The sequence below is a fragment of the Diadema setosum genome, chromosome 19 (assembly GCF_964275005.1).
Source record: "Diadema setosum chromosome 19, eeDiaSeto1, whole genome shotgun sequence".
Taxonomy (NCBI): Eukaryota; Metazoa; Echinodermata; class Echinoidea; order Diadematoida; family Diadematidae; genus Diadema; species Diadema setosum.
The window spans coordinates 378584-397548 of record NC_092703.1 but is presented as its reverse complement, the minus strand read 5'-3'; the positions used below and the strand labels follow the sequence as shown (position 1 = coordinate 397548).

Below are 18965 nucleotides of genomic sequence, written 5' to 3'. Positions count from 1 at the left end.
GTATACGAAATTTGTGTGTTCTGGAATAAAGAACGTTCGGATTAACGAACCCTCGGAATAACGAACATCATTACTAACACTTTCGATTCGATGGATCAAAAAAGAAAAAAAAAAAGGTAGCAGCTTGCAGACTATGAATCCCTTTGTAGTCTCATCTCTTTCACTAAGAAGCAAAGGCAGCTACGAACACGGTCAAGGAGAAACATTTTTATTTTATCAACGTGGTCATGGTTGCTACATCCACGTCTGTGAGTGAACACAATATTCTTCAATAATTGATGGTTATGAAACGTAATCGAATACGTGCTGTCTATTTTATTGATTCATATTTTATTTCGATCTTCACAAAGAAATAAATTTTCTATCTACCTAGGGGATACTGTTACAGTCAATATGTAGTAAGCTTTCAACGCGATCCCAAAGGGTAACAAACCTAATCAGGCTTTTGAAGGTAGGAGATATGTATTATTGCCGTTTGGTCCACAATAAGACTTCAATAAAACAGAATTAAATTCATAATTGAAGCAGAAGAGTAACATTTGAAACGCCTTCGACATAAATTTCGCTGTTATTTCCCATGACCGCCAACCGCTCGTGTCTCGCCTTACGCAGGTCCTCATTTCCAGGTTGCGGTGTAAGTGATAGGAGACGTGCTGCATCTATGCATTCATTTAGGCTCTTGGCGGGGCAAAAGGAATCATTTGTGGTTGTCTGTGTAAGTCGTCTTTCGATTAGAAGGACTGCATTCGACACACAGGCCTTTCATTATTCATTGCTGTATTTGATAAAGGCCCGACAGCAGCTAGACTGATATCTCAATCTTAGTCAGCAGAAATCTTGCTGTGCCTTTTCGCTGAATATGTATATTGACCGTGATATGCCCTGCTTTGGGGCAGTGCATGCTATATGGTGTATGCTTCCTAACAGTATATCCAACACGTTCAAGAAGGTCACGTATGTTCATCGTCTTCATCTTATCTCATGAGCACGTATGATATAATCATGCTGTACATGATAATATAAGGAACACTGAAAGGCACTTTCTTGTGTGTTTTTTCTCTCACTGTTATCCTGCATTTCTCGTACAGTAACACCATCTCAAAAGAATTCGGGGCTTTATTGTTCGTACCATTTTTTTTTTTGGGGGGGGGGGGGGTGGAGGTGGAATGGGTGTAGTACCTCAGGAGTTGCTCGTATTTTCTAGATTCAGTTGTTACCATTCCGTCATGGTAAAGGTACACAATTAAGATTTCTCTTTTAACTTCGCCCCTCTTTCACTTCAAGGTAGGATGTAAGCAAAATTAGCGCAGCTCTGCCTTGAGAAAACGATCATCCTGTGTTTTTTGTCTTGTCTATCACATAGCTTAGCTCAAGCAGTCTCTGTGTGTAATTAATGTCTTTGAGTATTCTTCGGTCACAGACGTACATATTATCATGTTAAAAGTCGCTTCCTCTTCATTACATTTATCACCCTTGTCATTGCACGGACACACAAACACACGCACACGCACACACACACACACACACGCACACACACGCACACACACGCGCGCACACACACACACACACACACACACACACAAGAAAACATTGGTTCTACGAGTGCCTCCTTCCAATAATGAAATGTAAATAAAATAATTTACATAAGCCTTAAATTAGACTTATTGCTGAACATAGCTGCAAGTGTTTGATATCATTCGATAGTGACATTCCATTGCATTTATTCGAACAGATTGGTAAAAACGACCCTTTAATACCCCCTTTGAAAGAAAAAAAAACCCGTGAGGCGAGATAGGCACTGTCTTACAAAGCAGGATAAAAGAAAGAAAGAAAAGACGCCATTCTTGGAAGAAGCAGTGCAGAATAGAAATGGGGATACATTAATTATCGGCCTCTAAATCGATGAGGTGACATTAAAACCGTGTTGTAAGGCAGACAGAGAGAGAATGTTTTGAAGTTACTATGTCCTTCAGAACATGTCTATGAAAGAAGGAAAGGATATATGAAGAACTGACGTGGGAATTCGTCCATCTCTCGTTGCATGTCAAACTAGTCAAGGGAAAGTCCTGAATATTACAAATGCGCCTGTGCATTTTACTGCGTCTCCAGGCAGTCCTTGACAACTCTCTTGTCAAGCCTGGAAATTGTGAAACACAAAATAATTTCTCTTTCTGTACCAGACAGCTCGAAGAGTGACCGACGCTGCTTCACAATTTACTGTCTTCTGGGAGAAAATCGGCAAATGAACAGAAATTATTAAAATTCTGATCGCTGGAAGTCCACTCGAGAACGGAAGTTAGAGTTGTACATGCGCACTAAATGAATGACTGAAATATTTGAGAGAATAAAAAAAGCCTCCAGATTCACTGCCATATCCTTGATTGCTAAAGCACAGCTTCCTGCTAGAAAAGCGCTGATCACTGGTACCCTGCCTCCTTCTTGTTAACAATTACCACCCAAGTAGGACAGGCTAATCTACAGCCATTGCACAGTGTTGTAAGGAGAGAAGATTGTAGATTATCTAGGATAGGCCGAAGTTCAAATTATACTGAATTTATGATGGATATGACATAATTATTTTCAATACGATACTGCGCCTATCGTTCCTTACTTATCAAGATTGCGAGATGTACTGCAAGATATTCAAGATCTTGTAGATTTTTATTTTGATCTTGTTTCATCCGGACAGGGGACATTTTAGGAGATTGGGGGGGGGGGGGAAGGGGGGACACTCTTTGTGCCCAAATTTCGCTGATGCTTTTAAAGATTATTTGTTTTACAAGGTGAGCTAGAGTTTGAATCACGTTTGTCCTATGAATATACTTAATGGGCTTCATCGGCGATGATTTAAGAGAAAATAACTTTAGTTCTCAGGGTGTATCACGGTATAAGACATGACAGTATTGAGATATTTATGTTTGATGGTGGAGTGGCGTCATCTTAAGGTTCTAGTGTAGAGATGCACACTAACAAAATAATATATATTTATTTCCCTCTATGTCTGTCTGTCTATTGTGTGTGTGTGGGGGGGGGGGGTGGTGGTTGGACAGAAGTATTGAAAGTATAGCCAGGGGAGAAAAAACAAATCTTACAAAGCGGACTTCTCTACACCCCACCCAGTTGGGGGGGGGGGGGTGAGTTGGGTGGGGGGGGGACTTCTCGTCGTAGGTTGAAGGATTCTTTTGCATCCAATAACGTTCTTTCTTTTCCTTATTCTTTTTTATTTTGGTCTGCGTGGCTTTGTCTTGCTTCAAGGAGGTACTGAAGGATTGATTTACGTTGAATATCTTCTCTCATTTGACATTCTGAGCATTTTAAATCATTTTTCAGGTTGGAGCAATTACGGATTTTATGCTGAATACGATTCACGTGCTCTTGCAGATAAGAATTGTACGTGGTAGCCTACAACAATCATGTACAATATCAGAATATACATTTGTCTTGTTTAGTTTCTTTTCATATTCATTCTGATATACACATAATTCAATAAATGCAATATCATTAGACAATTGTTAGGAACAAACTGAATCGTGCAAACGGTTAAAGCTCAGATAAGGAGGTAGTGTGCATTGTGGAAAAATGCGTAAAGGTCTCGAATTTGAGGTTTACCATGTTTGTAGACCTGAGAAAATATTTGTTCGTGTATATATGAGGCCCAAGAAAATAATAAAGGCGAGAGAAGACGAAAATTAGAAGAAAAGCAGAGAGGAAAAGAGAAAGGAGTAAAAAGTAGGATGAAGGGAAGGAAACGAGGAAGAAATGAAGGAGGTAAAGCATGTTGGATAGAGAAAAGGCAGAGTGAGAAAAAAATTTGAGAAGAAAGGATCGATTAGAAGAGGTAGAAGTAGAAGTAGTCATCCAGCGAAGACTAGAGAGTGTTCATTCCTGAGGAGTCTCGAAAAAGACTTTGGTGGAAGAGAGGAAATAGAGAAGAGATCTCGACATTTCGGATATCCGTCTTGTAGAGTGTTTAACTTAAAGGGATAGTATAGTTTTGGTTGAGATTGAGGATTCAGATTTTAACTTATTGCTGTAGAATCGAAACTACTTATGAAATATCAAAGGGCATACATTTCTAAAAGGAATTGAAAGTGTATCCGATAAAAATGGGTTTTTAATAGCTGAGATATCAAAAAACAAAGTAAAGCAAAGAGGTCCTAATAAAAGGTGGGTCCCATCTCCTTTTTTTTTAGGACCTCTGTTTTTTCGGATAATATTATGTCAGCCATTTCAAAAGCTATTTTTATTAGATATAATTTGAAATCTTCTTAGAATTGTATGCTCTTTTATTTTTCTTAACAGATTTCTTATTACCTCACAAAAGTTGCAAGCCTGAATCCAACTCTCAACCAAAACTATATATACCATCCCTTTAACGCTTTGGCAGACAAAATGTTTAATATAGACAAACACTCAAGTATGCAGGTTTAATGTAATTAAACAAAAGAAAATTAGCGTGCTTACTTTTCAGTGGTGTAGTGATAGCAGGAATTCATCTGAACAGAATGGAACAATGTACATATAAGAAGAAATCTGAAAAATGCATAACACGATAATCAGTCGATTTCTTGATGGAATAGACATCATAAATAGTGAAATGTCACCCAACCAATACAGACAATGAGATTGTAACATATAAGATCACATTGAACTCTGATCTGTTGCGGCGGAAATCTAATGAAAAAAAAAAGGTCGGTTTTGCAAAATTTGGGAGCAGGATTGCAGAACAAGGAGAGGTCTTGAATAGGATAATTATACACAGGACACGGGAGCAATAAGGGCAAAGCAGAGCAGTGCGACCAGTGTCAAATGAACATGAATAGAACATGGCCTTCTTAGAACACGAGACTAAGCAAACAGGACGGTCATGCCTATGATGTCATCCTAAAGCGAATTCACGTATCGATTGCTAAATGGGCAACCCTGCCCTCAGGATGGACGATTAACGCATCTTATACCAACAAGAAGGGACAAAATAAGATTCTCACCAGACTTACCTCATAACACGGTGGCGTATTCGTGATCTATGCCAATTTGAAGCAGAAGAAGAAAAAAAGTCTCTCGTTTCACCAAATTTCAAAGCTGACGTACTGTACTTATTTAAAGCAAAATCTCAGAATATTGACGTTTGTATTACCCATGTAGCATATATTATATTGTTTGGAAATGAAAATAAAACTTGAATGAATGAATGAATAAATGAATATTGCCATTGTGTTTAATGACAACTGATCGACCATGCCTTCATAATATCACACATCTTTCAGGTTTACTAATCAAGCAATTCACTTTCATTACATGGCATATTGGCATTTAAAGGATAGCATGATTTCAATGCTAAATGAGCTTTCAAAAGTCTACAAACGTAATAGAGACGTTATGATACTGTACTACGTGATTGAAGGAGGATGAGTGGAATGAACTTGAATGAAGGAGCCTGAAATGAAACAGCAGTATTGGATAAAGATTGGCATTACTCAACGTGTTCCCTTCCTCAGAGTCCTGTCAGTGTCTGTCAAACTGCTCATAGGGAGACCAACCATTACATTAGTGGGTGCTTGATTGGCATCCTGGTGGTAGATAAACATTCTAAAGTGGCTCGTCTTCCTGTCTGCCAACGATGGGGATGACGACTACCAGCTGTTGGGATGAATCCTTCGATGAGCGATTACTTTAGATGGAATTTTAGCAGACATAGGAAGAGATGATCTACAGAAGTCATCTATGGTATCTCAGCATGTATGCCAAAAAGAGGTTGTGGACTACTTACTCATACACGCATTGTGACGCTCCTTCAAAATTTAGTAAATGACATTCTTCTGCAGATGTACATGGTAGCTGTTATGATGTTATATGAGAATGTAGATATTATACGACAATGTATGAGAATGAAATATTTAATAGTTTTATGCAATTTCTTATGACAGAATTCTGATATTCACACAAACTGTAGACATAATAAATGCGTCCATGGGAACATTGTTTGGCAGACCTCATGATGAGCAATCCCACAATGAGCTTAATATATTCTTTAACGATTCTCAATACAGTATAGAGCTTTACAAGGTTTAGTACAAGTTGTAGTAATTACAATATTTTTCATCTTCAGTCTCACAAGTGGCTACGTTAAGTTACAATATTTCTCTGAGATCGTAGGGTCAGAGGAATTACAAATCTGATCTTGATAGTCTCTTCTTACACACACATACTTTATACGCAGTGAGGCACATGCGGCAAGAGGCTTATATGACCTTTACTTTGATACAAAAAGACATTTGTTAGAGTAGCGAAACACATTCTGCGAATGGGAATCACTAAAACTCCGCCATAATCCCGTTGTGGCTGTGATCACCTCATGTTATTAGGCTTCTGCAGTAACCTGTAAACATTGTGACCTTGTAATGCCTGAATGTCAGCAAAGTGCATTGAAATTCAAGGAAGTTGAACTCTGGTCATATATAAGTTGATATACATTGTGCTCTAACTTTGCACAGAGATGGCATAATTAATGATAAATGTGAATGAGTGTACACGTTTTTCCACAACATCTTCGATTTCTCAGAAACACGACGGCACCATCATGACATCATATTTGCCTTGTCATTTCATGAAGTAAATGTCAATTCATCTGTGAAATATACTGTAATCAAAATTGCTTTGGTTCTCATTTGCTTGTGTTAGTTTCTTTACAATTCAAGAGTTAGCACTATAAAAAAAATACATACACATTGCTCTGTCTTTGTAACTCTTTCACAGGAAAAAAGGCCATCTTAAGCAAGCCCTAAGCCTTCTTATTGAAGAGGTCATTCTTCTTTCGACGACTTCACAGCTATCGAATACATTATCAAAGAGGCTAAATCTATTGAATCATTCAGTCTTGATAACAAAGCCTAATTATTCATTCGCTTTTAGGGAAAATGTTTGCTACACTTACTGTCCCACAACAGAAAGTGATGATGCTTAAAACACGCCCTTATCACAAGCTTGATCACTAGAAATAAAATAGGAGAGCAAGCAAACAAAATCGTCATAGAGAGATTAAAAAAAAAATAATGCAAAATGATAATTCACTCAACATGTCCCAGAGATTCAGACTTCCTGAGTGCTATAAATCTCTTTCTGGATTCTAAACTTTCATGGGACATAAAACAAGTTGCTCATTAACTTTTTAACCTCCATCCTAAACGGAGCATGTATATCTTATTGACAACTAGTATCCCGCCTGGAGCCTCTAGCTTCATTAACTGAAGAAAGGGAATAAAGTCAGATGTAATACCAATACATCATGTTAACCCGCCATCTCTAGCCCTTTGATATCACAACAAGGAGGAAAAAACGAAGAGTAACACGAAGACACAGAAATAGAATCGATTAAAAGCGAGATGGAAGATTGAGTACATTTCTTATGTTCACTCTTCTTTATTGTTCTCCATCTTTTTTTTAACTCGTTTGTTTCTCCTTCCTTCTGCATGTCTCTCTTTTTATTGGTCTTTTTGTTTTTCTTCTTTTTTGCATCATTATATTGACTAACATCTGCTTCAGCGCTTCTCTTGCTAGTATTTCTTTCTCTTTGTCTTCTTGTCTGGTTCGTGTCATCATCATCTTGCTCCTTCTGAGTTGCTACTTTGTTATCTTCCACTTCACTCCTCATTTTCCTCTTTGATGTAATAATTGTATCATAATTCAAAGCATTTCAGTCCACTTGTCAAAGACTGCCTATAGCTCCCCCACCCCTTGTCCCAATGGTTGTCTCAGTTCGAGGCACTGGGTGATATGAGAGCATCAGGCCAAGAATCGCATCAGTGTTCGTCGTGTCTGCCGAGATGACTTCCTTCTCCTCATTCTTTCTCCTCAGCCTTCCTACCCAGACAGCTTGGCGACCACTGGACTAGAGAAATATAGGGGTTCTACTCTAGTTGTCTTTACACCTCCTGTCTCCTCCTGTCCGGAGGAAGGAGGGGGGGGGGGTTGTTGATTCCTGTATTTGGAAAAATGTTGGCCGATTCTTATGTCAGTTGCAGTTTGAATCTTAAGATTTCCTACTTATATTAGCCTTTGTGTTCTTACTAATCTTCAAAATTAAAAATACCTTTAAAGAGACTGACATGGCAGCGATGCAACCAGGTGATGTTAATTGTGAAATGATTAAGCTATGTCACTTCACATAAGTCATGATAATAATAATAAGTATGTGAATCAGATCATGACAACAGATGTTAATCAATATAATCATTACAATTATTATGACAAAAAGAAAGAAAAAGAAGCAGTCGAAGACGACAACCCCAAAACAGCAAAATAATACTCTTAATGAATGTCATAGGCTCCAATCGGATGTGAAATTCGGGATGGGGGGGGGGTCGATGCCAGATTGTTTATTTTAAATTTCGACATTTATATTCTTCCAAATCATCTCTACACTATCGATGAATCAAGCATTCCGACATTTTAGATTTATATTTCCAGATGTTACGAAAATCAGGATGATTTGTCAACCACCAAGTCTACTCTCGACACACAATGGCCCGAATTCACGAAGATGATACAAATGAAACCATGGTTTTAACCATGGACAAAAACCATGGAGCGCCAAGTGTCGCACGGAATATTTCGTTACGAAATTGGTCATTTCGTCGACAAATAACCGTTTCGTTAACAAAATTATCATTTCCAGGACGAAATGTTAATCTACTTACAAAATGTTGTCATTTTGTTACAAAAAAAAATCATTTCATCGATGAATTCGGGCCAACGAGTCTATAGAACAGAGAAGGAGCTGGCTCTGAGATGAAATAAATACCCTCATACATTATAATATAATTATGCCTCTGCTTTACTATCATCAGATTCACTTGGCGATAAGACTAGTAAGACTATAAAAACAATGCTATATGAATTGCAAATGTCATTTTTATTAAATACACAGTCTTACATATTTGAGTGAAGAAAACGCTTTCATGTTTATCTATGATTTGCAAAGAAATGTCTTGTAGCACATGTAAACGCAAACCAAAACCAAGCTCCTGATAACGTAAATATGCAGTTACTACAATGTACTTCATTGACATATTGTTTGCATCACAATCACGGCGCATATTCCTTACCCATCGCATTGTACTTGAATTGTATCATTTTTTTTTTTTGACAGATAAACAACAAGATGTATAATTTTGTGGCATTGAATGGAATGCCGAATGAAAATAAACATTTCTTCTTTGTATTGCGATACAGCTGTGTTAAAAAAAACAAACAAACCAATATCTATGTCCTTTAAACATGGATTGACGAACTGTGCTAAAATGGAAGCTAGCCAAAGATTAGAGCCATGACTTCGCTGTACAGTAGAGATACGACACACGGTGATAGATTGCACCTTTAACGCACTCTCGTAATCCAGCGAAAATCCCATCACAGTACTGCCGTTTTTATTCGATTATACCCCTTAATGGTGTCCCATGGATCAATAGCATGCACCAGGGACTCGACCGTGAAAGCGGGCTGTTTGACTCCGACGGTCAAAAAGCAGTGAACCTTTCACTCTTCCACAGATTAAGTAGTGTTTGATATACTTTGGCGCGTTTAAGGTACCAGCCTCTTTACGAATCTGCCTATGGTGTCCTCAAGACATCGATTGAATGTTGCAAAAGTAGAAGAATCGCGCGTGATAAACAGTGCACTAACCTGTTTTCAGAATTTTTGACGAAAGATATTCTCCTTCAGACTTTCATTTACTTCCTTACTTTTAAGTCATCCCCAATTTCAATACTGTTATGACCTGGAAGTAACTCAACTTCCATGTTCCTTATTTGCCAAACAAAACGAGTTTATCCTGGAATTTGAAGAAAAAAACAGGTAGACGCAGAACAAATATCAGGAATATTTAAGTGGCATTGTTGCAATATTTTTATGTCTACATTTCGTTTACCGAATGAAACGTATAAGATATGCCAAGAATTATGTATTCTGCCCTACTCTCGCCATTTATTCTACAGGATTAATGACCTTTAAAAAATCATCATAATCTAGTCGCTGTAGCGGGAGAACAAGATGGATTGTCCTGATGAAAGCTGTGGTAACGATAACGTTTAACGAAAAATAATTTTAAAGCTTGTTCATTAGTATAGTAATGATGAAGGCGTGATAAGATCAAAATTGATATCGCCAATACTGGATGATAATGGTTATTGGCCTTTCACATTGATAACATACCTACATAATCATATACATTGATCATGACTGTTTATTGGGTTCCCTAAATAGAGAGCTTGCAAGCCATTATAACTACATAGAGCAGAAAAAAGGTGCATGTGGGTGCGTAGACTAGTACAACAATTTATTGTTCAGAAAGAGGTTAGGCTATCACAAAGTTTCCTAGCACAAAAACATGTACGCTGCAAGAAACCCTTATAAGGAAAAGGCAAACAAATCTAGACGTAAGGAAAACGTTTCCTGCACATAGTGAGACGGTTAGAACTGAGTGGTCATACTCAAAGCTGATGTTGTCTTCTTGAGATCTCACACAAAAATCCTATGTCAAGATTAAACAGGCGTGTCAAGAGAAGTGTCATGGGTTGAATGCTCAGGACAATGTTCTCTCTATCAACTAAGAATATTGATCTTTCCTAATAGTGATGGCAAAACAACATCTCATTCATGTGGAATCAATCAGACTTGTCAGAAGAAAGAATTGTATTCTTGTTTGTGTCGCTTTAATTTTTTTTCATTTCATTTCATTTCATTTCATTTATTTCCACTTTCATAATTGGTTTACAAACTTTGCATTAAAGACAAACAGACAGACAAACAAACAAACAAAAATACATGGTGTCAAATATGATAGTGGTGGAATCATGAAAAGCACAAAGTAGGCTTATTGAAAATGATCCCTTAAGAAATATTGTGATGTAAATATATGTAATCATTTATAATCATTGATTTGTAACTGAATTGAAACAAACATGAATTTTTTCGTATTTTGAGCAGAAATTTGACCATCCCTCTCTGAATTAAGATGCGAAAAATGTGAACTCAAGACTAGTGACGACAATACTGTCATTTGTATACAAATACTCAACAAAAACGTAATGTATAGTGTTCATTTTTGCTTCATACAGCTTTCTTTTTGAGCCGCTATGGACTACATGATACTACTACACGTAATACATTGCGTGTCTGGGACAGACAGCATCTTACACTTTAAATATTGTTTCTCGCTCACCGAACAGGTCCCTACTTTACAAATGGTTCAATTTGGAGAAAGGTGGTGGTGCTCCTCGCGTTGACGTGTTCAAGCGTTGAACCAGTGCAAAAAGAATTAAATTGACCGTTGTGGAGCATTGACCAGCATAGAAAAAAAAAAAAAAAACAAGCTTGGCGTAAATTGATGAAGAACTTCCTGTGACATGTCTCTTAGTGATATGAAAAAGTGGTCAATGGATGCTTTATTACTTTTCGGATAGGAAAGAAGGCACAGTGACCTTTTATCTCATGAAAATGAGTAGGCCTACTCCCATATAGGAACAAGTTAGGATACTACCGTCATTATTATTAAGTGCAAACCAGTAATGCTATATGCAATAGAGATAAATTCATTTAATGTATGCCTTCTTACTCTGAAAAAAAAAAAGATTCAATGATATCAATAACTGGATTATCCACGTAGGTTTCGCACTTGTATTTTAATTAGTCCGGCCCAAACACTGGGGTTTTAGGATATAACGTTGCGCTTTTTTTCCTGCTGGAAGAAAGAATAAAAAAAAAGAAAAGAAAAGAAATGGTTGAATACCAATGAAAAACAAAATAATGCACAGATTAAAAAAATGCTCACAAGTCTATTATTGCTATCATTTTACTTGATAGAATAAATTCTAAGGAACTGATTGTTTCATTTTTTTTTTCTTATAGCTCTCTAAACCGCCAGCAAGTTTGAACACATCGATCGGACTCAATGTGACTTGTTAAATCAGCGACAGTGGGCTATATTATAGTTATCTGGTTAAGTGTTTTAGATTGGTTTAATGATATGTGTTCTAATGTCTGGTGGGTCGTTTAATAACACTCCTGACTAATTCAATAAGATCTAAATTTTGACGAACTGACTTTTCTAATATCTTGCATTATTAGTGAAGCTTGGTGTCAGTTGACGGAACTACGCGTGTTGTTGTTTTGTTTGTTCTTTATTTCGCTTCAAATTTGACCAGGGGTTGAAAAATGATGTATTTTGCACATGTCCGAAGTGCAGGACACACACATGGTCAACGGACGGAAACCAATTTACACATCGATGATAAAACAGTCTCACCACACCCTTGATGATGTCCAGAATCAAATTTGTATAAACAAGAGCAGCTTTACAGCAAATTCAAAAGAGCTTTATTTCACCAAAAGAATGGTCATCTCAGATAATGGATGAAAAGAGTGTTGAGGAGAAAAAAGGGAGGCAAGGGAAAAAGTCGAATAGAATCGTCTATCTTCACGTGCATGATACGTAGGTGTTGAAGAAGACTCCTCCTTGTTTACCAGCAATCCAGAAAACCACTTTGGAGACATGAGAAAAGGCATCTAATTAATTAGTCATGAGGGAGACAGGTTCTTCTGTTAATGCCATCTCTTCTTTTCTAGTGCTCCTTATTACTTCACTCATGGAGATCATTGGACACTATCGTTTGAAAATATTGTCCGGTCAAGGAAAATCTAACGACTGAGAGTAAGATGGCTATATCGCTTAAGTATTCGTTCTCTGATATCTCCAACCGATAATGAAATGTTTGCTGAGTGTATGCATAACACATACATAGTGGCTATCTAATTCATTATACATTGTCTGCTAATACGCTTATCATCTTCTCTTGCCACACCATAAAGGCGTCTTTCCCGTAATTTAAATTCCATAGATAACAGAAATGATTTACGCATGTGTCACACAAATTTCTCAGTTTTATCAGCTCTATCATAACCACGTCACGAATTTGGAAAATTTCTTGTCGAGAAGCCATTAGAAAGTATATTCACTTTTCTTAATTTGTTTTGACCTTACAAATCTCTATTAGAGAAATGACTTATACTTGTACAATGTTACTAAGCCGACTACTATACTGAACACTGCGCAAATGTAGAATATAGTGAGGAAAAGAGAAAGCATGGAGCTATTCTTGCAGTGATATTCATGCCTGCTTGTCAGTGTTGCAAACAGGCAAAGGCTACTGTAGCCTCGTTTCAGGCTCACGTATAGATCACACATATGGGAAGTAAAAGACATAGGCCTACCATCGTTCACTCTGTCCTGAATGCCTGACTATAATTACGTCTCTTAGAATAACGTGTAGGCCTACCTGACCAACTCCATTATAACACCAATCACTTCAGGAACTGACGTATGAAGCAAAGCTGTCATGCTATATGTGACAAACACTCATTCTCATTGTATACTAATTACTGATAAAAGTGAGCGGATATCGATCAATCAGAAGTACTTTCAAATGTCTTAAAGCAGGTTTTCGAATCATGTGACAACAAAGATTATCTATAACTGGGTTAGAATCAACCGTCCATCCGTTATACACAGTAGGCCTACATGATAATGATGGCGTAACTAGGGGGGGGGGGCACGTGCCCCCCCCCCCCCCCAATCCGCTGGTAAAAAGAAAAAAAAAGAAAAAAAGAAAAAACCCTACCAAAATGGTAATTCAAGGGTTAGTAAACTGCTTTTGAAATCGACATGAAAGGATGATCAAGAAAAAAGATATTTTTCTAAGATTTCTTTTAACCATATAATTAAAGAGGTATTATAGTGAAACATTGTTCAAAAAGCCCGGAGACGACAAAAGATTGTGATTCAGTGTGATTCCTGGTTGGCATTTTGAATACAAGCAGGATGTGCGCAGTGTACTCAGAACATCGGAATGGCAAAAAGAGTCGCTGCAATGTTGCGCAATGTGATGTTTGATAGGTTGTACACATTTGCTATCAAAGATTGATCATTGATTTTGCAGTGTTGCTTTACATACTAGTCTATATTAAAATGCCTTGCATTGCCAATAATAAGACTTGACCTTGGCTATTTCCTAACTTTTCCATCTATATGAAACACACACTCACAAACACAAACAAATTAGGGGATCCCCTATATAAAGTGCAGATTTTGGACATCCTTCTCCCGCTTGGTTACTTCGACGCCCCCTCGCTGGTCATACCTCCCCCAATCATGAACATAAACCGACACCCTTGACTACCAGTGACGGATGTGCGCCCCCTCCCTCCAAAGCAAAAAATATACATGTAGCTACAAACGACAGTTTTTGGACTGTAAAATGTCAAAATTTTCAAGCTCGCTCGCTCGCATTTAATCGTTATGCAATTCTCCTGATGTTGCTGTCAGTAATTGTCAGCAGTTGCGCCCGGTGCGCCCCTCTCCTTAATTTCCAAAGCGAAAAAATATAGCTACAAACGGCAGTTTGGGGACTGTAAAATGTCAAAATTTTCAAGCTCGCTCGCTTCGCTCGCTCGCATTTAATCGCTATGCAATTCTCCTGATGTTGCTGTCAGTAATTGCGAGCAGTTGCGCCCGATGCGCCCCCTCCCCTTAATTTCCAAAGCGGAAAAATATACCTAAAAACGGCAGTTTTGGGAACATAAAATGTCAAAATTTTCAAGCTCGCTCGCTTCGCTCGCTCGCATTTAACCGTTATATGTCATTCTCCTGATATTACTGCCAGTAATTGCCAGCAGTTGCACCCGGTGCGCCCCCCCCCCCCGAGTTTCCAAAGCGAAAAAATATAGCTACAAACGGCAGTTCGGGGACTGTAAAATGTCAAAATTTTGAAGCTCGCTCGCTTCGCTCGCTCGCATTTAATCGTTATGCCATTCTCGTGATGTTACTGCCAGCAACTGCCAGCAGTTGCGCCCGGTGCAACCCCCTTAATTCCCAAAGCAAATATATATATGTATATATATATATATATATATATATATATATATATATATATATATATATATGTATGTATATATATATATACACATACATATATTATTATATGTAGCTACAAACGGCAGTTTGGGGACTGTAAAATGTCAAAAAATTCAAGCTCGCTCGCTCCGCTCGCTCGCATTTAATTGTTACGTTATGCAATTCTGATGTTGCTGCCATGAGGTGCCCCCCCCCCCAAGGTCTTGACCCACGGTACGCCACTGATGATGTATAGTGTGTACATCAAGCGCAGTTATGGCTAATGAGTCAAAATCTCTTACACAGAAAGTCAGTATTATACGTTTATTCCACAAACGTAGGATGAGATGGAACAGCAGATATGTGGCATTAGTGGTCAATTGCTTCTCTGTAGCAAAGACCATTTCGCCTCGATAAAGGCAGAAAGAAAGAAAGAAAAGTGGTCGGATTGATATTCACCTTGTTCAGCTCCTAAAAAAGACACAAATATTCTCAAGAAACATCTATCAGTCAATATTATACATGAATAGTCCCAATTAATCTTCATCATGCTGTCTTGGATTGTAGCAGTCTTCAGTTTGAATAGCGCCAATGAATCCTCATTGCGCTATCTTGACATTCAGTCATCTGAATTTTCAGTGTGAATAGCCCCAATGAATCCTCATTCCGCTCACTTGACATTAAGTCATCATCAGTGTGAATAACCCCAATGAATCTGATCAACCTCTCTTGACGTTCAGCCATTTCAGTGTGAATAACCCCTATAAATCCTCATTCCGCTCACTTGATAATCGGCCATCTTCAGTGTGAATAGTTTCAAGGAATCCTCACTGAGCTCTATTGACATTCAGCCGTCTCCAGTGTGAATAACCCCAATTAATTCTCATCGAATTCTCTTGACGTTCAGTCATTTACAGTGTGAATAACCCCAATGAATCCTTAATGCGCTCATCGGACATTCAGTGACTGATTACTTCCTGTATATTTCCTTCTTACACTTTATCTTTGTTTACATTAATCGAGCTCTATGAGACGTTTCCTCCTCAAAGGAACATCATTTTCGTTCTCTTTTTGATTAATTACCCAGGACTGACAAACATCGAAATCTTTGGAGTAAACCATCTTCAATCTACCGTTTGAATCACAATGAAAGAAGCGAAGAGGGACACATCGAACATGGATACTTGAATCATTGCTTGCTGACATCAGGATAGAAAGGTGTTACTTCACTTCAGGCATCTATTAATAGTCGATATCTCTGTCTCAATCACATAAACCTACTTTCTCTGCTAATCTCTACGTAAATACAAACTTTATTTTATATTTCAAATCAGGAGACATGTTAAGGTGGTTTTGATATACCATGAGCTCTTGTCGTCCAACCGAATATCTCCCCATTGCACTTAATGCTTAGTTCTGAATGGAGATCGACACAGATCATCATAACAGAATTCAATGCTTTCAAATAAGTGTAAGGCCTGTAATCAATATTGTTTAACAATGTGTAGGTATATTAAGGGGTAAATATAGAAGAAAGTATAATTATTTGCAACTTACAGGTTACTTAGGCACCCTTTTCATGGACTGTCACTTTCTTTTTCTTGTATTATTCAAGTTTGGCGTAAATTATATCATAAATTTTCATTTCTTTCGGAACAAGATCTGTGTACCAGCAATATAAACCGACTATTGGCAACCTACATGTGCACACCTCGACATTTAGATGTCAAGTGGTTATAAGATATCTCTATTTTAATGGTACATCTTGGTTTCCCATTCATTCATATAGCATCGAATTACGCCTCTCGGGAGAGAACGCGTACTTTACAACTGCCTTCCTGTTTTGATCAATATGATGCATGTAATTAATCAAAAGATGAAATTGTTTTTATTCTACATTTGAACATCACTTCACATGGAAATGAGTCTATCGTGTGTCTATAAGTCTTTAGCCATCTAACACGTCGTGAGCATCGGATTCGTTATGGGCAAAATCTTCCCGGACGCTTGGTTTTGATTGTGTGTGTGTGTGTGTGTGTGTGTGTGTGTGTGTGTGTGTGTGTGTGTGTGTGGCTATGTTTGTGTCATGTTCCCATTAATATGATGTATTTTTGTATTTGCTTCTATTTGTTCTATGTTTTCCTACTTTTTGTAAATATTTACAAATAATAGTATATATCTACACTGTATACGTGTATTTATATATATATATATATATATATACATATATATATATACATATATATATATATATATATATATATATATATATATATAATATATATATATATATACATACATATATATATATATATATATGTGTGTGTGTGTGTGTGTGTGTGTGTGTGTGTGTGTGTGTGTGTGTGCGTTTGTGTGTAGGGTGTGTGTGTATCAATGGTACTTTCATGCCATTTATCCGAACGATCTTAGAGAATAGTTATAATCCGTCACATCCGAACAGATCCCAACCTGACGTCTCCAAGATCTCTGAATCAATTTTACCTCACAAAATCACGGAAATATCCATTACTCTTGCATTTCTCCTTTAATAATCTTTACAATAAAATCTTCCAGTCTTGACCTATGATTTTGTTTACTGGACTATTTTAGCTATCGATAAACTCCTTTTTCGCTTCCCTCGAGAAAACACAAGTGTTTAAAATGTGACTGTATAAGGAAAACAGCTTTGACTCGACACTTCCTAGAATAGTTGCAAGACAATCATTGCGGAATGCAGAATGCAAAGGAATATTCATGACTTTTGTCTTTGTATGCGTTTTGCGTTCTGAGTAGAACAATGTTGTATTCCGCTTGTCTGAGTTTAATTCACACTCGTTCTTCCTCCGTGCTAATTTCCTAGTCAGAGTCACAGATTTCTAGTATTCAGTGACTTTAAGTCATTTACAAGGAGTCTTCGTGTCAACGTCATGCATGAGCAGAAATTTCATATAGCACCAGGGTTAGTTTCCAGAGCCAGTAGTCCGTCCAGCGGGCAGTAATTAGACCTACTACACGGTGACATTCTACAAGATGAATGACTCTCGACTGGATGTCGTCTAGTGGCAAAATTACATCCTCAAAGCTTCTTACTGAGATGACTGTAGGCTTTACGACAAGACTTTAGATAATAACAGCTTGGTTTCATTCTCCCTGCCCCGAACACACACTGTAATGACATCACGATCCACAAACTTAGAATTTTTACTAAATGATGTGAGTCTACCTTGAAGATATGTTTCATTCATTCATTCATTCAAAGTATTGTCATTTCCAAACAATATGTATGTATGTTACAAACGACAAAATAAAAGTAGGTTCCATTTCATGAAGACTGAGAATGAAAATGGAGGGACTACTAGAATGTGAACTTGTAGAATGCAGTCCTCTCTACTACAGTCCATTACTACTACTACTACTTCTACTACTACTACTACTACTACTACTACTACTACTACTTCTACTACTACTACCACTACTACTACTACTACTACTACTACTACTACTACTACTACTACTACTACTACTACTACTACTACCACTACTACTACTACTACTACTACTTCTACTACTACTACCACTACTACTACTACTACTACTACTACTACTACTACTACTACTACTTCTACTACTACTACTACTACCACTACTACTACTGCTACTACTACCACTACTTCTATTGCTACTACCACTACTACTACTACTACTACTACTACTACTACTTCTACTACTACTACTACTACCACCACTACTACTGCTACTACTACTGCTACTACTACTACCACTACTACCACTACTACTACTACTTCTACTACTACTACTACTACCACCACTACTACTGCTACTACTACTGCTACTACTACTACCACTACTACCACTACTACTACTACTTCTACTACTACTACTACTTCTACTACTACTACCACTACTACTACTACTACTACTACTACTACTACTACTACTACTACAACTGCTACTTCTACTACTACTACTACTACTACTACTACTACTACAACTACTACTA

General features: G+C 37.5%; 1 protein-coding gene across 1 annotated transcript in view; it reads left to right on the top strand.

Annotated features, from left to right (window-relative positions):
- The window catches only part of LOC140242633 (E3 ubiquitin-protein ligase E3D-like), a 41742-nt gene extending 25517 nt beyond the window's left edge, over positions 1-16225 (top strand). Inside the window, exon 9 of the mRNA XM_072322387.1 lies at positions 16032-16225. The gene's annotated coding sequence lies outside the window, so the exon portion shown is untranslated. The remainder of the gene's footprint in view (positions 1-16031) is intronic.
- Positions 16226-18965: the final 2740 nt, after the last annotated feature.